The sequence below is a fragment of the Canis lupus genome, chromosome 22 (genome assembly GCF_003254725.2).
Source record: "Canis lupus dingo isolate Sandy chromosome 22, ASM325472v2, whole genome shotgun sequence".
NCBI lineage: Eukaryota > Metazoa > Chordata > Mammalia > Carnivora > Canidae > Canis > Canis lupus.
Window position 1 is genome coordinate 6,810,534 of NC_064264.1, and position 26,319 is coordinate 6,836,852.

General features: G+C 38.4%; 1 protein-coding gene across 4 annotated transcripts in view; it reads right to left on the reverse strand.

The window, feature by feature from the left end:
- The window catches only part of LACC1 (laccase domain containing 1), a 182,046-nt gene that overhangs the window by 32,101 nt on the left and 123,626 nt on the right, over positions 1–26,319 (reverse strand). For all 4 annotated transcript variants that reach the window (XR_007404839.1, XR_003147916.3, XR_003147914.3 and 1 more), the window contains one exon: positions 10,571–10,693. The gene's annotated coding sequence lies outside the window, so the exon portion shown is untranslated. The remainder of the gene's footprint in view (positions 1–10,570; positions 10,694–26,319) is intronic.

Consider the following 26,319-nt stretch of genomic DNA (forward strand, 5'->3'; position numbering starts at 1 on the left):
GAGGTAAATTCAGCGCAGGCTTCCTGTCGAGCTGTGTGAGCCAATACACAGGACCTCCCATATACTTTCAAGCCCAGAAGATACTCTTTGCGGGTTATGATGGAGAGATTATTCTACAAGTTCCTTTTTTTGCCCCAGAAAAGAGGATCAGGTTAGCTTAGATTTGGAAAATGAGGTTATACTGCAGATAAACGATAGTGGACATGTAAACACATGGTGTATGTGGAACAGAGGTGAATATCAGGTTTAACTGGTGCTTTTATACCAGTGATTACCTGCTACTAAAAGAGTTGGGGCTATGTGAGTTATCAAATAACCCTTTAAGAGGATTCTAATTCAGGAAGTGCCTTATATGGGGAGGTGAATCTTCCAGCTCCCTAAATCAATAAGCATATAATTAATTAGAGTTAAAGGGAAGCAAAGTTCTGAGGACAGGGGTTTCACAAGCAACTCCCAACAGCTGGATTAAAAGATTGGTTTAACCACAAATTATTGTCCCAAGTCCCCTCCCTCACCTCCGGTATATGTACAGTTAACTTTCATAAAGGGTTTGCAAGTGAAGAAGAGCATTCCTTGGATAAAGATAACTGAGTAAGAATGATATTTATAGGGGATCCCTGGGTGGCTTAGTGGTTTGGCGCCTGCCTTTGGCCCAGGGCGCGATCCTAGAGACTCAGGATCGAGTCCCACGTCGGGCTCCCTGCGTGGAGCCTGCTTCTCCCTCTGCCTATGTCTCTGCCTCTCTCTCTCTATGTCTATCATGAATAAATAAATAAAATCTTAAAAAAATAAAAAAAGAATGATATTTATAGATAAAATTAACCCTTTGTAAACTACATTTTAAATTTCCTTTATCGGATTGGGGCAAGATGGCGGGAGAGTAGGGTCCCCAAATCACCTGTCTCCACCAAATTACCTAGAAAACCTTCAAATCATCCTGAAAATCTATGAATTCGGCCTGAGATTTAAAGAGAGACCAGCTGGAATGCTGCAGTGAGAAGAGTTCGCGCTTCTATCAAGGTAGGAAGACGGGGAAAAAGAAGTAAAGAAACAAAGGCCTCCGAGGGGGAGGGGCCCAGGAGGAGCCGGGCTGAGGCCGGGGCGAGTGTCCCCAGGACAGGAGAGCCCCGTCCCGGAGACGCAGGAGCTGCACCGACCTTCCCGGGCGGAAAGGGGCTCGCGGGGAGTTGGAGCAGGACCCAGGAGGGCGGGGGTGCCCTCGGGATCCCGGGGACAGTAACAGACACCTGCGCCCCGGGAGAGCCCCACACCCCGCGGCCGAGCTCCCTAAGGGCTGCAGCGCGCACGGCGGGACCCGGAGCAGCTCGGGGGGGCTCGGGGGCGGCTCCGCGGAGGGGGCTGCGGGGCGGGAGCAGCTCGGGGGGGGGGGGGGGGGCTCGGGCGGCGGCTCCGCGGAGGGGGCTGCGCGGCCCGGGAGCGCGAATCCAACAGCGCAGGCCCCGGAGCACAGGGCGCCGGGACACAGCCCAGGATCCGGCCTCCCCCGGGACAGGCAGAGGCCGGGAGGGCCCAGGACAGCGAGGACGCTCCTGCCCCGAGCTGAGCAGATCAGCGGCCCCGCCCCGGAGCCTCCAGGCCCTGCAGACAGAGAGCTCCGGAGTTCCTGCGGGGGCTGAATTCAGGTTTCCAGAGCTGGGCCCGCCACTGGGGCTGTTGCTCCTGGGGCCTCACGGGGTAAACAACCCCCACTGAGCCCTGCACCAGGCAGGGGCACAGCAGCTCCCCCAACTGCTAACACCTGAAAATCAGCACAGCAGGCCCCTCCCCCAGAACACCAGCTAGACGGACAACTTCCAGGAGAAGCCAAGGGACTTAAAGTACACAGAATCAGAAGATACTCCCCGGTGGTTCTTTGTTTTGTTTTGTTTTGTTTTGTTTTGTTTTGCTTTTTGATTTGTTTCCTTCCCCCACCCCCTTTTTTTCTCCTTTCTTTTTCTTTCTCTTTTTCTTCTTTTTTTTTTTTCTTTTTTTCTTCCTTTTTTTTTCTCTTTCTCTTTTCTTTCCTTCTTTCTCTCCTCTCTTTTTCTCCTTTTCCCAATACAACTTGCTTTTGGCCACTCTGCACTGAGCAAAATGACTAGAAGGAAAACCTCACCTCAAAAGAAAGAATCAGAAACAGTCCTCTCTCCCACAGAGTTACAAAATCTGGATTACAATTCAATGTCAGAAAGCCAATTCAGAAGCACTATTATACAGCTACTGGTGGCTCTAGAAAAAAGCATAAAGGACTCAAGAGACTTCATGACTGCAGAATTTAGAGCTAATCAGGCAGAAATTAAAAATCAATTGAATGAGATGCAATCCAAACTAGAAGTCCTAACGACGAGGGTTAACGAGGTGGAAGAACGAGTGAGTGACATAGAAGACAAGTTGATAGCAAAGAGGGAAACTGAGGAAAAAAGAGACAAACAATTAAAAGACCATGAAGATAGATTAAGGGAAATAAACGACAGCCTGAGGAAGAAAAACCTACGTTTAATTGGGGTTCCCGAGGGCGCCGAAAGGGACAGAGGGCCAGAATATGTATTTGAACAAATTCTAGCTGAAAACTTCCCTAATCTGGGAAGGGAAACAGGCATTCAGATCCAGGAAATAGAGAGATCCCCCCCTAAAATCAATAAAAACCGTTCAACACCTCGACATTTAATAGTGAAGCTTGCAAATTCCAAAGATAAAGAGAAGATCCTTAAAGCAGCAAGAGACAAGAAATCCCTGACTTTTATGGGGAGGAGTATTAGGGTAACAGCAGACCTCTCCACAGAGACCTGGCAGGCCAGAAAGGGCTGGCAGGATATATTCAGGGTCCTAAATGAGAAGAACATGCAACCAAGAATACTTTATCCAGCAAGGCTCTCATTCAAAATGGAAGGAGAGATAAAGAGCTTCCAAGACAGGCAGCAACTAAAAGAATATGTGACCTCCAAACCAGCTCTGCAAGAAATTTTAAGGGGGACTCTTAAAATTCCCCTTTAAGAAGAAGTTCAGTGGAACAGTCCACAAAAACAAGGACTGAATAGATATCATGATGACACTAAACTCATATCTCTCAATAGTAACTCTGAATGTGAACGGGCTTAATGACCCCATCAAAAGGCGCAGGGTTTCAGACTGGATAAAAAAGCAGGACCCATCTATTTGCTGTCTACAAGAGACTCATTTTAGACAGAAGGACACCTACAGCCTGAAAATAAAAGGTTGGAGAACCATTTACCATTCGAACGGTCCTCAAAAGAAAGCAGGGGTAGCCATCCTTATATCAAATAAACTAAAATTTACCCCAAAGACTGTAGTGAGAGATGAAGAGGGACACTATATCATACTTAAAGAATCTATTCAACAAGAGGACTTAACAATCCTCAATATATATGCCCCGAATGTGGGAGCTGCCAAATATATAAATCAATTATTAACCAAAGTGAAGAAATAGATAATAATACACTTATACTTGGTGACTTCAATCTAGCTCTTTCTATACTCGATAGGTCTTCTAAGCACAACATCTCCAAAGAAACGAGAGCTTTAAATGATACACTGGACCAGATGGATTTCACAGATATCTACAGAACTTTACATCCAAACTCAACTGAATACACATTCTTCTCAAGTGCACATGGAACTTTCTCCAGAATTGACCACATATTGGGCCACAAATAGGGTCTGAACCAATACCAAAAGATTGGGATCGTCCCCTGCATATTCTCAGACCATAATGCCTTGAAATTAGAACTAAATCACAACAAGAAGTTTGGAAGGACCTCAGACACGTGGAGGTTAAGGACCATCCTGCTAAAAGATGAAAGGGTCAACCAGGAAATTAAGGAAGAATTAAAAAGATTCATGGAAACTAATGAGAATGAAGATACAACCGTCCAAAATCTTTGGGATGCAGCAAAAGCAGTCCTAAGGGGGAAATACATCGCAATACAAGCATCCATTCAAAAACTGGAAAGAACTCAAGTACAAAAGCTAACCTTACACATAAAGGAGCTAGAGAAAAAACAGCAAATAGATCCTACACCCAAGAGAAGAAGGGAGTTAATAAAGATTCGAGCAGAACTCAATGAAATCGAGACCAGAAGAACTGTGGAACAGATCAACAGAACCAGGAGTTGGTTCTTTGAAAGAATTAATAAGACAGATAAACCATTAGCCAGCCTTATTAAAAAGAAGAGAGAGAAGACTCAAATTAATAAAATCATGAATGAGAAAGGAGAGATCACTACCAACACCAAGGAAATACAAACGATTTTAAAAACATATTATGAACAGCTATACGCCAATAAATTAGGCAATCTAGAAGAAATGGACGCATTCCTGGAAAGCCACAAACTACCAAAACTGGAACAGGAAGAAATAGAAAACCTTAACAGACCAATAACCAGGGAGGAAATTGAAGCAGTCATCAAAAACCTCCCAAGACACAAGAGTCCAGGGCCAGATGGCTTCCCAGGGGAATTTTATCATACGTTTAAAGAAGAAACCATACCTATTCTCCTAAAGCTGTTTGGAAAGATAGAAAGAGATGGAGTACTTCCAAATTCGTTCTATGAGGCCAGCATCACCTTAATTCCAAAACCAGACAAAGACCCCACCAAAAAGGAGAATTACAGACCAATATCCCTGATGAACATGGATGCAAAAATTCTCAACAAGATACTGGCCAATAGGATCCAACAGTACATTAAGAAAATTATTCACCATGACCAAGTAGGATTTATCCCTGGGACACAAGGCTGGTTCAACACCTGTAAAACAATCAATGTGATTCATCATATCAGCAAGAGAAAAACCCAAGAACCGTATGATCCTCTCATTGGATGCAGAGAAAGCATTTGACAAAATACAGCATCCATTTCTGATCAAAACTCTTCAGAGTGTAGGGATAGAGGGAACTTTCCTCAACATCTTAAAAGCCATCTACGAAAAGCCCACAGCAAATATCATTCTCAATGGGGAAGCACTGGGAGCCTTTCCCCTAAGATCAGGAACAAGACAGGGATGTCCACTCTCACCACTGCTATTCAACATAGTACTGGAAGTCCTAGCCTCAGCAATCAGACAACAAAAAGACATTAAAGGCATTCAAATTGGCAAAGAAGAAGTCAAACTCTCCCTCTTCGCCGATGACATGATACTCTACATAGAAAACCCAAAAGTCTCCACCCCAAGATTGTTAGAACTCATACAGCAATTCGGTAGCGTGGCAGGATACAAAATCAATGCCCAAAAATCAGTGGCATTTCTATACACTAACAATGAGACTGAAGAAAGAGAAATTAAGGAGTCAATCCCATTTACAATTGCACCCAAAAGCATAAGATACCTAGGAATAAACCTAACCAAGGATGTAAAGGATCTATACCCTCAAAACTATAGAACACTTCTGAAAGAAATTGAGGAAGACACAAAGAGATGGAAAAATATTCCATGCTCATGCATTGGCAGAATTAATATTGTGAAAATGTCAATGTTACCCAGGGCAATATACACGTTTAATGCAATCCCTATCAAAATACCATGGACTTTCTTCAGAGAGTTAGAACAAATTATTTTAAGATTTGTGTGGAATCAGAAAAGACCCCGAATAGCCAGGGGAATTTTAAAAAAGAAAACCATATCTGGGGGCATCACAATGCCAGATTTCAGGTTGTACTACAAAGCTGTGGTCATCAAGACAGTGTGGTACTGGCACAAAAACAGACACATAGATCAGTGGAACAGAATAGAGAACCCAGAAGTGGACCCTGAACTTTATGGTCAACTAATATTCGATAAAGGAGGAAAGACTATCCATTGGAAGAAAGACAGTCTCTTCAATAAATGGTGCTGGGAAAATTGGACATCCACATGCAGAAGAATGAAACTAGACCACTCTCTTTCACCATACACAAAGATAAACTCAAAATGGATGAAAGATCTAAATGTGAGACAAGATTCCATCAAAATCCTAGAGAAGAACACAGGCAACACCCTTTTTGAACTCGGCCACAGTAACTTCTTGCAAGATACATCCACGAAGGCAAAAGAAACAAAAGCAAAAATGAACTATTGGGACTTTATCAAGATAAGAAGCTTTTGCACAGCAAAGGATACAGTCAACAAAACTCAAAGACAACCTACAGAATGGGAGAAGATATTTGCAAATGACATATCAGATAAAGGGCTAGTTTCCAAGATCTATAAAGAACTTATTAAACTCAACACCAAAGAAACAAACAATCCAATCATGAAATGGGCAAAAGACATGAACAGAAATCTCACAGAGGAAGACATAGACATGGCCAACATGCATATGAGAAAATGCTCTGCATCACTTGCCATCAGGGAAGTACAAATCAAAACCACAATGAGATACCACCTCACACCGGTGAGAATGGGGAAAATTAACAAGGCAGGAAACAACAAATGTTGGAGGGGATGCGGAGAAAAGGGAACCCTTTTACACTGTTGGTGGGAATGTGAACTGGTGCAGCCACTCTGGAAAACTGTGTGGAGGTTCCTCAAAGAGTTAAAAATAGACCTGCCCTACGACCCAGCAATTGCACCTTTGGGGATTTACCCCAAAGATACAGATGCAGTGAAACGCCGGGACACCTGCACCCCGATGTTTATAGCAGCAATGGCCACGATAGCCAAACTGTGGAAGGAGCCTCGGTGTCCAACGAAAGATGATGGATAAAGAAGATGTGGTTTATGTATACAATGGAATATTACTCAGCTATTAGAAATGACAAATACCATTTGCTTCAACGTGGATGGAACTGGAGGGTACTATGCTGAGTGAAGTAAGTCAGTCGGAGAAGGACAAACATTATATGTTCTCATTCATTTGGGGAATATAAATAATAGTGTAAGGGAATATAAGGGAAGGGAGAAGAAATGTGTGGGAAATATCAGAAAGGGAGACAGAACGTAAAGACTGCTAACTCTGGGAAACGAACTAGGGGTGATAGAAGGGGAGGGGGGCGGGGGGTGGGAGTGAACGGGTGACGGGCACTGGGGGTTATTCTGTATGTTAGTAAATTGAACACCAATAAAAAATAAATTAAAAATAAATAAATAAATAAATTTCCTTTATCTAGGATACATGGTATACTTTTTGTGTGGACTACTAAAATAAAGTTTGTATGTTTAAATATTATAAACAGAACAGAACATATACAAACCAGATTGGAGGAATATAGATATTTTAGACACAATAATGACAAACATAAAAGGAGAGAAAATTTTTAAATAAAACTCAATTCAATAAAATGAAAAGATTTTTTAAAATTTAGTGGTAGTGTTTACTTCTAAATGTGCTGTTCCATTGTGAACTCTTGGTTTCTGAATTGTAAAAAAAGTTGTAGTGATATGCTTTACTGAAAATAACAATGGATTAATATTATAATAGTTTGAGCAAGGTGAGCTAATCTAATTAACTTGTCTATTATGTCCTAAAATATTAAAAATTAAAATAATCCTGCTCTGAATTAAAGGGCTGAGCTGCCTGTGGACACGTATCAGAGAAGATTCATCTCTTTCACTTACTTCTCTTACGATTAGTTCTGAAGAATATCATTATGACCACTTTGCCAGGTCTGTCTATCCTCAGTTTCTGAAGAAATAATCACCTCATCCAGACATGAAAGGCCGTCATATTGCCATTTGGCAGTACTGGACCTATGAAAAACTAAAAAGTGCTATTGAAAATGAAAGGCCCTATTATTTCAATTTTTTGGCAGGGGCAGTTACTTGAATGATCTTCCATTCCTTTTTTTAATGTTTAGCCATTTGTGTATGTAATTTTTTAAAAATTTAATTAAAGTGTAGTTGACATATTATATTAGTGGCAGATGTGCAACATAGTGATACCATAATTATATACGTTACAAAATGTTCTGCCACCATACAAAGTTATAATATTATTGACTATATTCCCTATGCTGTACTTTTCATCCCCATGATTTATTTATTTTATAACTTAATCCCCTTCCAATCTTGGATTGGATGAAATGGTCAAAACAGTATACTTATAAACATCTTTATAGGCTAACTGGGAACAATTATCTTCAATGTTGATTAACAAAGAGATCTATAATTAAAATTCTGAGAGCTATCTATGCAGAGGAACAATTTTATATTGTTCATATAGAGCCTGAGTCTCAAGAGGTTTAAGGACCTCACAAATATATCTAATGATTTTCTGCAGCATCTTAATAAGGTAGTAGGAAACTGGCATTCTGGCTCTGTAGCACAGAGGAGGATGCTAAGCCATAGTAGTAGGTGTTGCATTTATACTGATAATCCACTGGGTGGGTCATATTTCATTTTTAATTTTATTTTTTATAAATTTTATTTCATTTTTAAGGACCTCAGATTCACAGAACTGAATTGCTTATGCTCACTAGTCCAAAGCCCACTATTAGCATCCATCCAAAGAAAGTCCTTGATTTGCCCTATTACTTTTCCCTTCATCTGTATCTTCAATCCCATCCCCCCTTCCTACTCTCCTAGAAAAATATATAAAAATATGTGCTGTCTTAAGAATACCTAATGGGAAAAGAGATAGTCTCTTTCACAAATGGTATTGGGAAAATTGGACAGCTACACGCAAAAGAATGAAACTGGGCCACTTTCTTATATCATACTGAAAAATAAATTTAAAATGGATTAATGACCTAAATGTGAGCCTGAAACTATAAAAATACTAAAAGAGAGCACAGGCACTAATATCTCTGACACTGGCCATAGCAACATTTTTCTAGATATGTCTTCTGAGGCAAGGGAAATAAAAACAAAAACAAACTATTGGGACTACAGCAAAATAAAAAGCTCCTTCACAGCAAAGGAAACAATCAAGAAAACTAAAAGACAACCTACTAAATGGGAGAAGATATTTGCAAATGACATCTCTGATAATGGGTTAGTATCCAAAATATATAAAGAACTTATACAACTCAACACTCAAAAAACATATAATCCAATTAGAAAATGGGCAGAAGATATTAATAGACATTTCTCCAAAGAAGACATATGGATGTCTGACATTTTTAAAAATGCTCAACAACACTGATCATCAGGGAAATGTAAATCAAAACGACAATGAGATAGCACTTCACACCTGTCAGAATGGCTAAAATAAAATTAAAAAAACACAAGAAACAAGCATTGGCAAGGATGTGGAGGAAAAGAAACTCTTGTACACTGTTGGTAGAAAGGCAAATGGGTATAGCCACTGTGGAAAACATTATGGAGGTTCCCAAAAAAATTAAAAGTAGAACTACCCTACCCTATGATCCAGTAATCATACTACAGGATATTTACCCAAAGAATACAAAACATTAATTCAAAAGGATACATGTACCCCTATGTTTATAGCAGCATTATTCACAATAGCCAAATTATGGAAGTAGCCCAAGTGTCCATCGATAAATGAATGGATAAAGAAGATGTAATGTGAAATATATGTATTTTACTCAGCCATAAAAAAAGATGAAATGTTGCTATTTGTAACAACATGGATAGAGTTAGAGAGTAGAATGCTAAATGAAATAAGTCAGGCAAAGAAAGACAAATATCATATGATTTCACTCATGTGTGGAATTTAAGAAACAAAACAAATGAGCAAAGGGAGAAAAAAAAGAGGGGCAAACCAAGAAACAGACTCTTAACTATAGAAAACAAACTGGTGATTATTAGGGGGTATGTGGGTGGGGGATGAGTGAAATAGGTGGAATAAACAGTACTTGACATGACAAGCATTTAGTAATGTACAGAATTGAATCACTATATCGTACACCTGAAACTAATATAACACTGTATGGTAACTATACCGGAATTAAAATTAAAAACTTAAAAAAAAAAATGTGTCCTTTCGGGTCGACCATCTATAAGCATATGCATTTATGGCCGAGCAATTTTGCCCTGGAAATGTACCTCAGAAAAAAAGTTTGTGCACATTCATAAAGAATTACATACTTATTTGTTTATCACAGAGTTGTTTGGGAGTAGCAAGGGAATGGAAGCCAGCAGTATGTATCACTAAGTGAATACATACATAAAATATGGTTTATAGATATGACTGCATACTATGTAACAGAGGTAATGAATTAAATTCTAATACAGTAGCATGAGAAATGTATTAAACAGAATGATATCTAGGCACAATGTCATCTAGGTAAAATTTTCAGACCACGTGTATAAAACAATGCTAAATATTTCTCAGATACATGTTTATCTCTCATTTTAAGAGAAAACTTATAGTTTATTAAGAATGAAGGGAAGAAAGGAAAGAAAAATGTAAGGGAAAGTGGGGAAAAAAATCAGTCAAAGGGTCTATGGATGTAATTTACTAACTTTGTACCAACACAATGCTAAGTTATTATAATCATTATCTTATTTCAAACTTATGAAGTAGATACTGTTGTTCCCCTACTAAAAGTTGAGCCAAATGAAGCTCAAAAAGGCTAAAAATATCACCTAAGAGTTCACTGCAAGAAAGTGGCAGATCCAGTTTACAAAAGCAGATCTGGCCCACTAGTCACCAAGTCAATTTTAAACCACTCACCTCTGAGAGCTGTTTTTGGTAGAGGCAAGATTGTCCATTTTCCTATAGCCAGTTTCCTCTGTTCTATACTCTACAATTTTACACTCTGCTTTCAACTGTTAGTTGTTTTTGTTTCCCAAATTCCTGGAAGTGAATATAAAAAGTAGTAGACAGAAGTTTAATAGACCTTGTTATGCTTCTGACCAAAAAAATAAATACACTTGCATCTGATTTATACTTTAATGTCTCAATAATTAGGTTAGCATGAGTTGATATGGAAGAAACCAATATGCCTAGATACACTGTTAAAATTTAGTTTCTGGACAAGACAATAGAGTGATTCCAGAGTGGTGGCTCATCTGCTATCCTAACATACCTAAAAATCCTACTTGACCATATATATCATCTCTCTTTAAACTTTATAGATTGTTCTTAGGAGATTACTAAGGTTCTGAGAGTGGATGCTGTGTTTCTTAGTAATATAAGCTATTGCATATTTTGTCTTTAAAATATTAAGGAAAATATTAATTAAGCTGAATAATCAATTAAGTTATTTTCTTTGAAGTTTTATGTGATGCTTCCAGGTTGTTAGAAATTAAATTTAACAATGACAAAATGTCTTAGATATTAAAAAGAGGGTGCAAAATGTCAGGTCATACACTCATAGTTGAGTTGATTCTTTCTATTCTCTATAATTGCCAAATGGAAAAAGCTTTTGGAGAGCTCTAGCAGAGATAACATAAAACCTGCTTCTGATCACTGAAACAACAAGAAAGATGAGAATGGTGACATTGATGACATCACCAAATAATATAATGCTTGAGATTTTTACTTTTCAATTAATTATGTTCAGTATGCAACCAGAGAAAGAAATAGAAAACTTAATTAGGAAGCCACAATAAAAAGTACTACTTATTGATAATCTCATATGAATGCTCAAAAGCTAGGAGGAAAAAAAAAAAGAGACGTGGATGGAACTAGAGGGTTTTTTTTTTTTTTTTTTTTTGGAACTAGAGGGTTTAATGCCAAGTGAAATAAGTCAGTTCGAGAAAGACATACTATATGATTTCACTCATATGTGGAATTTAAGAAACAAAACATGTACATACATAGGGGAAGGTAAGTAAAAATAAAATAAGATGAAAATAGAGAGGGAGGCAAACCATAAGAGACTCTGAACTCTAGGAAACAATGTGAGGGTTGCTAGAGGGAGGTGGTATAGGGTAACTGGGTGATGGGCATTAAAGAGAACACTTGATGTAATGAGCACTGGGTGTTATACGCAACTGATGAATCATTAGATTCTACCCTGAAACTAATAATACGGTGTATGTTAACTGAATTGAATTTAAATAAAGAATTTAAAAATTAAATACATATATACATACATAAATAGAATGCCTACTTACCATTAAAAAAAAAACCTAGAAAAAAAAGAAATTTGGGGGCTGAGGTGAGAGAGGACATGAAATGATGTGAAAAATGTTATAAATGAATTTTGAGATTCATAGTTCCAGAAATATGAAAGAACTGAATAATAATGAGAGGACATAATTAATATTATCTCTTGAAAATTTACTGATACCTATTTTAAAAATTCTATATTTCCACCAAGAAGAGTCTAATTAAAGAATTCCACATGGACTTCATTTCTTTAGGTAAAAGAATGATTATGTTTTGAGGGTTATGAACCTCTTTTACAATTTTGGCAAAAGTTCTGTAACATCTTTTTCCAAAACACACATTCATGCCCATTTTGCATAAAATTCCAAAGGCTAATAAACCTAATACCCAAGGACTTAGACTACAGAGGTCAAATTGATAGGATACATAGCAACTCAGTCTAAATTTTTCCTACAAATTCTTTTTATAAAGTTTTCTAAGAAACAACTTGACATTTACCATCTTTCTGGGTGCACATATAGAATGAAAACCAATCATCTTACTTCAGGCAAGGTCCAATTTTGACATAATTAGATTTTGTTTATTTTACCGGAGCTGCCACTGAGTTTTGCAAATTGCAGACATCATAATGACACTTCCAGGAACTAGTGCTGAAGGAAACGAGGTATCTGGTTACCAAGAAGGCTAGTGAAGCCTTGCACTGTGGAAGGAGGCAGTATTATCAGGGGTTCTATCAAACTAATAGAAAGAACTGAGAGTTCATCAAACCTTAGTTCAAGCTTTTTGAAAAAGGAAGTCTAGATGAGTGCTCCAATAGCATAGTTGACACTCAATTAAAATATTCTTGTCCAACCCCACGTCTGGTACATCATTAGGATTTAATGCAATCATGTCTTGAGAGCAAATAGAAATGTTATTTCCCACGAGCACTGAATCAAATTAAGAACATTCGTAAAGCTATGAAATCCATTCCTTGTGTCTTGGGATGCTCTAATGAGAAGCATTTATCTGTTAGGAAAAGCTTTAGACCCACCTGAATTTTCATCTCTGTTCCTTGGGATGTCACCAAACCAAAGATGCAAATGAGACCTAAGATAACATTAGATTCTGTTCAGTAGGCTCAGACACGACTAATGAAGGATGTAATTTTGTATATTCAGGGTTTTTTTTAGTTGCTACTGTGTGGGTGATACTTAAAGCAGTGTGGCAAATGTAAGGTAAAAGATAATGAGAAGCAGGAAGATATTGTGAAGCTTGAATATGAAATCAGAATGACTGGGTTTAGTCCCTGGCTCTGTCATTTGGTAACTATGTCAGCTTGCACAATTTCTCTGGGCCTCAATTTCTTCATAGGTAAAGTGAAGATATATTGTTTATCTGTTAGGGATTTTCTGGGTTTTTGCAGCTGTCGTCACAGCAAGGTATGGTTTTCTCTACATTGCAAATATACTTTAAATTTATTTTTTAAAATTGAACACCAATAAAAATTAATTTATTAAATAAAAAAATAAAAAAATTTATTTTTTATATTCATTATAGTGATCAATACATACAGTTTTAAAACTCAAATATTACTATGAGGTTTAAAACAATAACTATGAAAAAAGTGGCATTTTTTTCCCAGATTCCTGATCCTCAGGGGTAGCCATATTAACCTTATTAAGCCTTATTAATAAGAGTTATTAACTCTTTTAACTCTGTTTATTTGGTCCTTCAAGTTCACTTTTATAATATGCTTCTATCTATTTTTTGGTTGTTTTCCAACATTTTGTTACTACATATTGAATTTCCAAATTGGTATATGAGAATTTACTCTCCTAAGCTACTCTCAACACATACCTTCCTATTCATTCCCCCCCAGTCATATCACAATTTGTGATTAAATAAGTATTTAATGCTTATATTGTTATGACAATAAAAATGTTCAGAGCTGAGCTATGTAATTTAGTATGATTCTATTTTCTTAGGCAACTTTCCCTCTCTCATTTGTTATTTTTATGTTTTACATATATATTCCATCTTCTATTTACTTTTTATTAATTCCTTTTCCAAATCTCCACCTGAAATAGCCACTCAACATCATCAGATGCATCAAGTGATACCAGTTTCAGTTTCTCCCTTCCCACAACCTTCCTATAGTCCTTTGTCTTCTGGTTCCAATCTTCACTGTTTCTAGGATCCTTGAGGACTTACCCTCACAGGCAGGCTGGTAATTCCCTTTGCTTCTCTCAAGCCATGTTTCCAAAATCAATTTCTTTCTTTCTTTCTTTCCTTCCTTCCTTCTTTCCTTCCTCCCTCCCATCCTCCTTCCTTCCTTTTTTCTTAATAAAGTAGAACACATCAACTTGTTGCTTCCCAAGAAATTGTGTGTAAAAAGTGAATGTTTGAGACAGACTACATCTAAAAATGCTCAATTGAATGTTTGTTTGGGTATACAATCTAGGTCAGAAAATAGTCTCTTGCAGATGAAAAGGCATTGTTGTAATATCTTCCAGCTTTCAATGTCATCCTTGAAAGATTGATGCCATTCTAATTCCCAGTCTATCATGTGACCTGATTTTTCCTCTTGGAAACTTAAATATGTTTTATTGTTCATGAATGTAATGACATTTCAGGATGTTGTGAGTTGTGCTGTCTCTTTCATTTTATCATGCTGCTGTGCATTTGAAGAACTCTTTTGTCCAAATACTCATGTTCCTCACTTCAGGGAAGTTTCTTTCAATTATTTCTGCAATAACTTCCTCCCCTCTGTTTTCCATTTCCTTTTCTAAGATGGTTGGTTTCAGTTTTCCTTTTACCCATCTGATCCCACGTTAAATAAACTTGGTATCTCCACATCCAAATTCTTGGAAAGGAAAGGCACAACCATGCTGACTTCACAAGGACTCTTCAGACTGGCTGCTTGGCCACTGTTAGTCCCAACACTGAGCTCTCAGTAAGGTTATAAGGATCCAGCTATTCCTAATCATTTACATAACCAAGCAGAACAGAGATTCTTACTCCACCCTCTTTTTTATTTTTTTCCTTCCACTTTCCTTCCTCTTCTCCCTCTTTTTTTCCCCCTTTGTCTTCTTCATCCCTCATAGGGATGACCATTTGATTCTCCTCTTCTTTTACCCTTTTTTTTATCTTTCTTAAACTTTACTATCTACCTGTATCCTAACCCTACTGGCCATCTGTCCTCATTTCAGTTCTATGGCCTCCCACCTGTCCTCTCTATAGGCTCACCTGTCATATTAGTTATAGCTACAAACCTAGCATTCTGGAACTAGAATTTACTGATGAGGAATTGGGCCCAAAGAAGTTGGGCTGATTTGTTAGTGGCAGTAGGACTCCAATGCAGATTTGCTAACTTTGGAGTTTTTGAACTTCCCATTACATAACAGTTCAGGGAACCTCAACACAAACCTTTAGGCAATGCTCCTATGCATTTTGTAGTACAAATCCCACTGAAAAGATGGATTTTTACATTGTGCTTGAGTTAATAACTAAGTCTTTAAAGAGTAGCCCCTATATATTCCAGAAGTAAAATAAAACAAATAAGAGTTTCTAGTAAATGCTAACATTTATTGAACACTTACTATGTGCCATTCATTTTTCATATGTTATCTTATTTAAGCCATATATTAACTTTATGTAATAGTCTCATAAGCTCTGATTTCAATATGATAAAAGGCAGAGAAATTAATTTCTTGTCATAGAGACATAGGAGGAACTTATTCATAAGTCTGTCTGTTTCTCAAGTCCATGCTGTTAACTAATCTATGGTGCTTCCTGACAAACATTGTTTATGGCATTATTGTAGCCTGCTAGACAAGCTCAATAATCCAAGAGCATGCACAATTATAAAATAGGCTTCAAAGTATTCATATCCCCTGAGGCCTATTTAGCAATACCTGCTTCTCCCATTTCTTTGTAAATCTTTAGATTCAGGGAGGGACAGATCTCCCCAGGCCCATGTATATCCTTATTCTGAGCCTTCCCATTCTTATGGAAAAAGGTAAATATAGCAAAAGTAGAGTGTTCCAGATTGTTTCCAGTCTGGCTTACTTCTTTTCAGATTAAAAAAAAACATTTGGTGAAGTGATATTTTTAAGGTTATTATAATAATTATATCCAGCAAGCTTCTTAAGGTTTATTTGAAGTGATTTGCATCAGTCCAAGCTCCTGGTCTGCTCTCCAGGTTTTTGTGATTGCTGTTTTGAGCTATAAATCTAGCTTGGCTAATGGAGGATAATAAGCAAAGTGTCCTTGCTTTCTCTCCAATATAACTCAGCTGTATATTACAAAACCTTGATTCTGCCTTTAGACATGTGTTGACCAGCTTGTCAGAATTTCCATTGGCATTGTATATGAGGGTGGGCGGAACTGCTACAATTTAGATGTAAGTGAATTAAAAAAAAAATCTTTCAAGTGACTTCAACCCCCTGATTCATTTTCAACTTGGAAAAAATACCATATACATGGTGGTCTATGAGAGCTATACTTTGGCAAGCACAATTTATAATTCATTATCCTTTTTTTTTTTGTCAAGGCAATTTTTAAAAAGCTATTTCTGTCCTCTTTCAAATTGACATCTTTCTTCTTTGACTGCCATATGAGCTTTATGCCTTATTTTCAACATCTTTAGGGTATTTTTTTCTATTGCTTTAAAGTGTAATGAACTATGTATCAGATATTGTAAAATATGTTCTAGACTTCCAAGCAAGTTAAATCTATCACCTGTTTCATAACAACTAAGGAACCCAGTGAATGTTCTGTTGTAATCTCCACAATAAGAAATAGTACTTTATGTTAATAGGCTCCCAGGGTATTTCAGAGCCAGTTTGGAATCCAGGACAAACAATAGCTTTACTGTCAGCCTTGACACCCCCCACCTTGACACCACCAGGCAAACCACAGGATCTGTGCAGAGTGAGGGTTAGTAAGGTCCCTGAGTATAGTAGGTTGTAAAGTGCCTCCCAATTATATTTGTCTAGAACCTCAGAATGTGACTTTATGTGAAAATAAGGTCTTTGTAGAAGTACTTATTTGAGATCAAGTCATACTGGATTAGACTGGGCACTAAATCCAATGACTGATGTCCTTATAAGAGGAAAGACAGGGACACAGAAACACAGGGAAGAATCAGGGATTAGAGTGATGCAGCTGCAAACCAAGGATTGCCAGAAACTAGGAAGAGGTAAGGAAGGCCCTTCTCTAGTGCCTTCAGAGAGAACATGACTCCATTAATACCTTGATTTTTAACTTCTTGCCTACAGAACTTTGAAAGAATAAATTTCTATTATTTTAAGTCATCCAGGTTAGGGTAATCTGTTACAACAAATCTAGAAATGAATACAATAAGGAACTCCTGAATGATGATATTGAAAAGGCTTGATCACAAATAAGAGTGTCCAAACACTGGGCAGCCTGGGTGGCTCAGTGGTTTAGTGCCACCTTCAGCCCAGGGCGTGATCCCGGAGACCCAGGATCGAGTCCCATGTCAGGTTTCCTGCATGAAGCCTGCTTCTCCCTCTGCCTGTGTCTCTCCCTCTCTCTCTCTGTTTCTCTCATGAATAAATAAACAAAATCTTTAAAAAAAGACTGTCCAAACACTTAGGATTCCTGGGTATATGCCTTTAAACAACTATGCATTGCTGTGGGTAATAAGAATGACTAGAGATGTTGCATACAGTGACCAGAACTGGGATCATCTCACTTCAAGCAAAGGGTGGCTGCTAAGGCAGTGACGAAAACCTAAGGTTGGTCTGAACCTTGGAATGTAGGATTTGAGCTGCAAAGGAAGGAACAGACTTCACAAATATTCCAGGATGGAAGAACCTCAGCAACCTGTTTATCTTCTCAGCTGCATCAGCACATGTATACATAGGACAGTTGAATCCAGTCTGATAATTTTGTAAATAGTTCAACTACAGTAAGTGGAAAGACTTTTACTATGAATTACAGGAAGGTGTTCATTGCTGTGGGAAATCCAAGCTCAGGAATGCAGCCAGATTCCACTCCGTTTGAGGAGTACCATTTCACACTGGAAAGCACATGGACTTTGGTATTGATGAGACATGTGTCAACATCCTGGCCCCTTCACTTTCTGATTGTAGTATTTTAACAAAATGCTGTGAGCCATGATATCCTCACTTAAAATGGAAATAAAATGTATCTACCTTATAAAGTAGTTGTAAGGATAAATTGAGATAACATATGCGAAACAGGTGGCATACAGCAGGTGCTCATTAAATGTTACTTCAGTCCCTTCTGTTCCTGGAATCCAGGGAACTAAACAATAATTGCTCTCTTCCTTTCTTGCACACTTGGATCCTTAAGAAACTAGACGGGATGTGATTTCTAAAGAAATAATGAGGCTATGTTTGGTTACTTATGCTTGTATGATAATGAAATTCATATATTGTTTCCCTATTTTATGGTCAAGGATAAATTATTTTTAATAGTCATGCTTCACAGTTATTTATAAGGGGTGTTCCAGAAGGCAGTGATTTAACTCAGAAGCAGACCTCAATGCCTCTATGGTGAGGAGTTAAATTTCCTTGGCAGCTTTGAGCTCCTCTTCTAGAATTGAAGTGCTGGTAAGGCAAGAAATTACAAACGCTATTCTTGTAAGCAGCTTATTGGTCTTAAGACTATGATAGAACAAAGATATCCTAAGGTAAGAGAGAAAAGGTAGTAGTTGAAACTTTACTCTTTACTTCTGGAAAATCATAAATTCTTCCCAAATTAGTAACTCCTTGCATAGACTTTTGCAGCCCAAACACTCAAGGCTTTTAGAAAAGAATGGTTTTCAAGTCTGGATTCAACCTATGACCCAACACCAGAGCGTCTGTCAGGCTCAACCACATAGTGCCTCCCAGTGTCTCTTCTGCATGAGTCTCCTCCTGTCCCTCTCTTGATAACAATGAAATTAGACCAAACCTTTGCCTCTGAATTCTCATGTGTGTGTGGTGGTGGTGTTGTGTGTGTGTGTTTTTTTTTCCAGAGGAGGAGGTTACATTCTGATCCTACAATAATTAAATCAGAAAGGAACGATGGAGGACGTTTGCTTTACTGAATCAGGTGAGATAATGGTTATCAAGTCTGGAATTCAGCTTGCTGGAAAGGGAAAGGGGGGCAGAAGAGTGGGGAAGGATGAGGGAGAGGGGAAAGGAGAGAAGGGACAGACAGAGGTGAGGAGCGCAGGCAAAGAAGAAAAAACTATAATACTGAAGAAAGAGAATGTGGAAGGAGCACTTTAGGGGGTTGTTTGGCAAACACAGCTCACCTTTCCTATGCCCTCCCTGGTCTAAACTTGTTACCTCATTTCTTCCTATCTACCACAGAGTGAAATACTGCAAGCAATGACCTCTCAGAGCTTAAATCAGGTCCTGTAATTAGTTCATTATGTGCTTGCTAGAGGCTTTGCTTAGAAGAAATTATGTCCAGGACAATAGCTGACTAACATACAAAATACATACTAAGTATTAGTCACTGTCCTCACAACCACCCCTGAGGAGATAACTATTTTTGTTTTTGACTTAGAAAAATGAGGTTTAGAGAGATTAAGAAACTTGCTTAAGGCCTTATAACTAGTAGAACCAGCATTCAAACCCAGCTCAGTGATTCAATACCCCATGCCTTTAACCATCAAGCCACACTGCCAGCCCTAGAATAGAGAAGAGACTGGAATGTTCTCCCTGGGCACAATTCAGTAGCAGTGCATGGGCCTCAGTCCCTGGAAAGAGTGTGGTGAGGGGTTTGCTTGAAGAAGCAACAATGTTTTCTCATTCCTCACGTTTCCTTGGACAAGAGATTTTTACTCACTTTCTTTTATTTATTTGACAGAGAGAGAGAACAAGCAGGTGGAACTGCAGGCAGAGAGTGAGGGAGAAGCAGACTCCCTGCTGAGCAGGGAGCCCAACTCAGGGCTTGATCCCAGGACCCTGGGATCATGACCTGAGCCGAAGACAGATCCTTCACTGACTGACCCACCCGGGCACCCCTTCCACCCACTTTCTAGGAGGGAAAGGGTGGGAGGAGCATCCTTGCTTCTTTCTACCTCCTTCACTGGCCTCCTCAGAGGAAGAGGAACAAATTCTCTGACGTGGAAGCGGAGCAAGAAAGAACCCAGTGCATTTGGCCCCACAATTTGATTTCTCCTTCCCTCAGCCTGTTTCCAGTTTACTCACTGGCTCCTCACTTTTGTGGTAAGCTTTCCAGAGCAGTCTCTGTCCCTGGAGGGGAAGTTCTCCAGGATGGTCCTGCTGAGTCAGGAAACAGGAAGGCAAGAATTCCTAATTGTGGACTGAAGCAAGCCCATTTGGCCGCACATGTGGAGCTGTGCTTTGCAGCCATTTTTATCAGTAAGAAAACTGATGGTTTTATCTCCATCTCTCTGGCTCTTCGGTCTCAGTTCCCAACTTCCTTAATTCACAATTACCTCAATTCAAAGTGGGAACATTAATACCACTACGGGATTGGCCTAACAGTTAAATGAGGTAAAGTATTTAAATCTCTTTCCTCCTAGCAAGCATTTAACAATTGCTTCCCCCCCCCCTTTTCTCCTTCTCTTAGTCACAATCTAACTTTATGACTTGTTTTCACTATAAATATATTTCTTCCATCTTGTAATCTCTCATTGGAAAGATTTAATTCTATTCTTATTATATCTCATAGGTTTTGGCAATAAAACTATATTTGACCAAATAAGAAGTCTTACAGAGTTGGTATCTTCTGTAAATTTGGTCTTCACATCTTAAATCTTTGAGCATATTTATCCCATTGGAAGCATCTAATGTAATTGTTTTTAGCAGCATGTAATTTTTTAATCACGCAATTGGATTATAATAATTAGGCTCTTGAAAGGAGCTGCAAAGTAAAAATTTGAACACATAAAATAATTTAAACCTTTTAGACTTCAAAGTTATTATTTTGGGCTTCATTCTGTGTACCATATTACTTAAAGACAGTGAGAAAGGGCTAAAGTATCTTTAGATTTGAAGCAACTCAGTATCATTTGAATTTTATTATTCAATTCTTTCACATTTGCTCTGATAAGAGAGCTAAAAATCTCAGCCTTCAGAGGCCAGACAATGCTGTTTTCCCAGTGGGTCCATGATTAAATGTCTTCTCATGTAGAAAGAGAGCAAAAACAAACAAGCAAACAACAGATGACAGATGAGAGCTGAACATTTGTCACTGATATGCAGCATGATTCTCTTTTGCTCTATAACTAAAAGTAATAAACTGGTGTGTGACATTGGAGTCAATAAGTAGTTAGCCCCAGCAAGTAGATCTTGGCAGTTTTGCTTTTAGGTCCTGTGCTTAGACCAAGTCAGAAGATACACCTTACAGGGCCCCTTGATCACAGAGCTTACAAAGACTGTACCTCAGGATGGGACCAAGCCTTGAATGGAGCTTTATGGAGGAAAATGCTCCATAAGTATTAAGGAGATTTATTAAGACAGATACAGGGAGGGTTCTTTTTGATTCCTGGCTCAGAGCTGGAGCTTAGCTATGCTAACAATGATAGGAAATGATGATGGTTCTAGCTGAGCATCACGTAAGGCATTTTTGGGCCCTTTTCTTGGAAATAGATGATGGTGAGGCCACACCTCCCAGCATGAACTTGCTTGAATTCTCTGGTTTTTCTTCACCTTTCACCTTTTGATTTCTTCTTGCATTGATCCCAGATCAAAGAAAAGAGAAATAACAGAAAAACAACTTTATTTCCTTGAATTCTGGAGTGTTGTGCACCCTGAGCCAATGATGGAGAAGAGTCTTGTAGTTAGGAGAGGGAGTCTATCTTTCTGTCCAAAAACCAACCCTATTCTTTAGGAAGAGTCACAAAGGTATGGCCCTTCCCTCTCTCCCACTGATTTGAAAGTTGAGAAAAGCAGAATTAAACAGAAACCGGGAATGGTGATAAAGACCCAAATTCCACCCTCTATATTCATACCTCCTAGTTTTAAAGGTGAATAATTCCATGTTTACCTATCCTTCCTAAAACGACATAGGGATTATGTCTGCCATAACTTTCAAACCACCACCAGGGTTGAGGATTTGAAACAAAGTAAAGATGCTATTTTCCAATTTTTGGAATAACAAGTTGTGGGTATCTCTAATCTGTAGTGTTTGTAGTATGGTTTACTTATTATATTGTGAAGAAACTCCAATATCTCTTTTTCTTTACTAACTAATGGAAAATACCATGGAGACTGTAGGAAGGTTACCCACTATGTATTTAATGATTGCCTCTGAGATTACTAATGTAACTGACTTGCTGGAACAGTAATGACATTAACAAAGTGCCTACTTGGAACACAGCTTAGCTCACCAGAATCAAACAGGAAGACCTACAAATCCTAGGTAGGTATAGAACTGATGATACCGTATTTATGAGTCAAATATTTCCAACATTTCAATGGGGCATAATAGAAAAGACATATGTTTTCAACTGAGACAAAGGCTAGCAGGACTTCCGCAGCAACTTTGGCATTTCCCTTCCTTGGGTTTAGCAAGAAAAGGACTGATCTCTAGGACTTCACAGTAGGATGAGGGAAGAAGGTAGAGTTTGAGGGAGCCACGGTCAATTTCATCTCTGGTCAGAGAGATCAGCTTTCTTAGGAAAGAAGGACATGGTTAGACCTCAGATGGGAAGAAAAATTAGGATCTGTGGCAAATTTCATGATATGTACTTATGTCATATTTTTATGCAAAAAACAAGGCAATCAATGAAAAATAATCCAGTCATATCACCTGGGTCATTAGCTAACAGTCCCATTTGCTTCCTGTCCCATTGGAATAGTGGTGACAACTAAAGTTTAAAGACTTTCCACTAGTTCTGCTAATCATTTACAATCATCATAATGATATTAATCGGCTATTTGTTTTACCTTTCCCCATTCCCCACAGAAAGAGGTAGCCCTTCACTGAGAAAACTCTGTAAGCTACTAAGCAGCTTGTTATGAAGATTCCAGTATTATGGGCATAAAGGGAATTGTTGCACAATCTTGTTCTAGACATTCAAATACTTAAAGTCATACGATGGAGGATTATGCAAATACCCCTGATTGCTTTGCAAAAGTAACCTGAGCCTTCCTGAGGAACTGATTTGTGTGGTTGCTGGAGAGACTAAAATTAGTTTGAGAGGCTCTTGGGTGTTTGGAAGCCTCTTGGAAGGCTTCCAGAGATACTATTTAGTCCTACCCACACTCTTCCTGCCCTAACCCCACTCCTGGATACTGACTGAGTGATATCTTGCAAAAATAGGGGTTATAGGTGACTATAACCTGTATTTTAGTTTGCGTAGTTCCACCCTCCTTAGCAAACTTCCTTCAAAAGGTTGCAACCTTTAACAAGATACAACTTACTTCCTGAGCTGAACTGTTATGCTAGTTGTACCTTGTTTTCTTGCTCATTCCTTATTCCTCAGGGAACTCGGAAAATTTTAATAACAGGGACTACCAGCTATGAAAATTTTGACTCATATATGTCTGAAACAAATGGAAATAGGCTTAATATATTGCTTCTTTCTAGTCTTCCCTATAAAATGTCTTAATCTGGGATAAGTGACATATTATAGAAAAATGTTTCTCAAACCTTAGCATACCACATGTATCAAAGTCACCTAGAGGACTTATATAAACACAGACTACTGGGCTCTATCCCAGGACTTTCTGATTCAGTACGTCTGAGTTGGTTCCCAAGGATTTGCATTTCTAATAAGTTTCTAGGTGAGGCTACTGGTGCAAGGACCCCACTTTGAGAACCGTTGTAGTATAAAAGCCAAATACCTGCAAGCTGGGGCTAGGGTGACTAATTCATGATGCTTCACCTGTAATTTTAGTACTAAAGGTTCCACATCCCAGTGACTCCTTCAATTCAGGACAAACCAGGACAATTGGTCAGCCTAGGTGAGGCCAAAAATATTTCTAGCTTAAATAGAAATTTTGTACCTTTTACTATTTCTAAAAACCATTTTTGAGAAAGCTGTGTTATGATTTTATGATTTAGGTGATCAAAGGGTTTTTAAAATCACTAGATTTAAAAAATACTCAACATATATAGCTAGTATCCATAGTTCTAAAATATGGTCTTAGAGTATCCTGTAATAACAGTAATGAGCTCCAAGTGAGGTCCTAAAGCTCTGTGTGTCACTATGTTAGTACTTTGAATATATTACACCTAATTCCTACAACAGTACAGCTTACTAGGAATTATAGTCAATACAGATGGTGAACTAAGCTTGCGGAGGTTACAGGGACACAGCTGGTTACTCTGTATCTGGGATTTGAGCCCAGATCTCTCTTGCTCCCAAATTTGTATTCTTTCCCTTATGATGATCCAAGTGGGTATTTGTTTTGCCTAAGTTTTAACATTTGCCATCACTTAATAGGTGTAGATGTGCAAGGCCAGTTTTATGAGGGCTTATTATTTGTATGTTCAATCTGAGATTATAGGACATGCCACCACATAAAAACTGATGCCTCCTCTGGAGAGAGAGGGTTTGCAGACAGGCTTTCCTTAATTAAGAAAAAGTGACAGAAGAAGAAAAATAGCTAGTTAATGCTTTTTAAAATAAAAAAAATACATTATAGAAAGCAATTTCATTTTTTATTAAATTATTTCCCAAATATAAAGCACAATATAATACAGAATGAAATTTAAAGGCATACCCTTAAATACAACATAATATCTTTATGAGATTTCTATGATAATTAGTCATCACTTATTCCTTCTCCCTTCTGGGGCACCTCTGTTACGTCACAAAGACTTGCTGATCATGTCTCAGATCCTGATCCTGTCTTGGGACCTCCAGTAGCTGGAAACGAAATTCTTTCTACTGTTTCCCTTTCTGTCCTCCTACTAGAAAGCTATTGCAGGTTTCATTTCTTCCCCTATTCACCATTTTTCACCTTTTCTGAAAGAGCTATTTACCCATCTCTCTCTCTCCCTCTCTCCCTCCCTCCCTCCCTCCCTCCCTCCCTCCCTCCCTCCTACTCTATGATCTGTCTTTTCAAGGCCAGATCATAGAAGAAGAACAAGAAACCTGGTCAAAATATATAACGTTCCCCCTAAGCCTCTCACCTTGATAATTTCCTCCCAGTCAGGAAAATTATCTTGTCAACTCCTTAAACTCAATGAATTCTCTGACCGTTCCCCCTACCCCACTGAACAACACCTTACAGGAAGTATAGAATCCATTTTTTTTATTAATCTGTCAATTTTGTGATTCCAAAGGGAATTCTTCTTATTTTTGTTACTTTAAATATATTTGGGTCTATCAGGAATGTTTTAGAGGACTCGTTTTTATTTTTTCCTCGTACAGGGTGTTCTTATTTCCTAGCTCTCAAGTTTATGTGAATATTATGTTCCACACCTGGTATGAAACCCTTCATAGTCACCCTTTTTTCCTTCCTAATTTCCATTAAACAGAATTACTTGCATGTTTCTAACCATAAGAAAATAAAAGTTATGAGGGTAAAAACTCTCAAAGATTCCTAGCACCTGTTTGACTCCAGTCAGTGACAGAGAACACATGTGGCGCTTTACTCCCACTAGGATTGTTCATGTGGGGTGGGCCAACGACACCTGCTTATAGCAGAAAATCCAAGACAGGATGAAAAAACGTCCCGACCCTGGAGCGGGGTCTATGGGTGCTAACTCACAACTTACTTCACCACATCAAGCCTATGGGTTAGCCTTTTTGGCTCTGAGCCTGGATTTGCACCTACCTCAATTTTTTGTTTTGGTCTCAAACATGGTCTGTATCTCCAGGCTTAGACCAGTCAATCTTTGCCAATGGTTCATGGAAAAAAAAAAAAAAAACTTTTATTTTACCCAAAATTTTGGATAAAAGAGAAAGATGAAACTATGCATATCATCATGCCCATAATGAGGTACAGGTTGGTGAAGTTTTCAAAGAATGGGAAAGTGGCTGGGAAGAAGAATGGGTAATAAGTAGGCAGCAGTACCAATGAATTCAGCAAACATATAGCAAATTCCATAGTTCCAAGTTCAGCAAATAGCAACTTCATTCTCTTTTCTTCAGGCCAACATTTAAAAGTCAAATATCCTGAACCAGACACCAGGCAGGGGCAACATTTATTTTCTTTCATTTTTCATAATCAAATAAGATTATTAACAGAAAACAGATGAAGCATAAAGGCCCAACATCATAAAAGATTTTTACTTAATACATGCCTCAGAAACAAAGTAAAAATGTCCTGACATTTAGCATTTCAAATTAAGATAATTGTGAAATAGTAATACTGAAACCAACAACAAACAGGGTTTCTTGTGTGTGTATGTTTTTGAATATAAAATGCCTTTCGCTGTTTGCTCATAAGATCAGATTGCCCCTTTTGGGCAAAGAT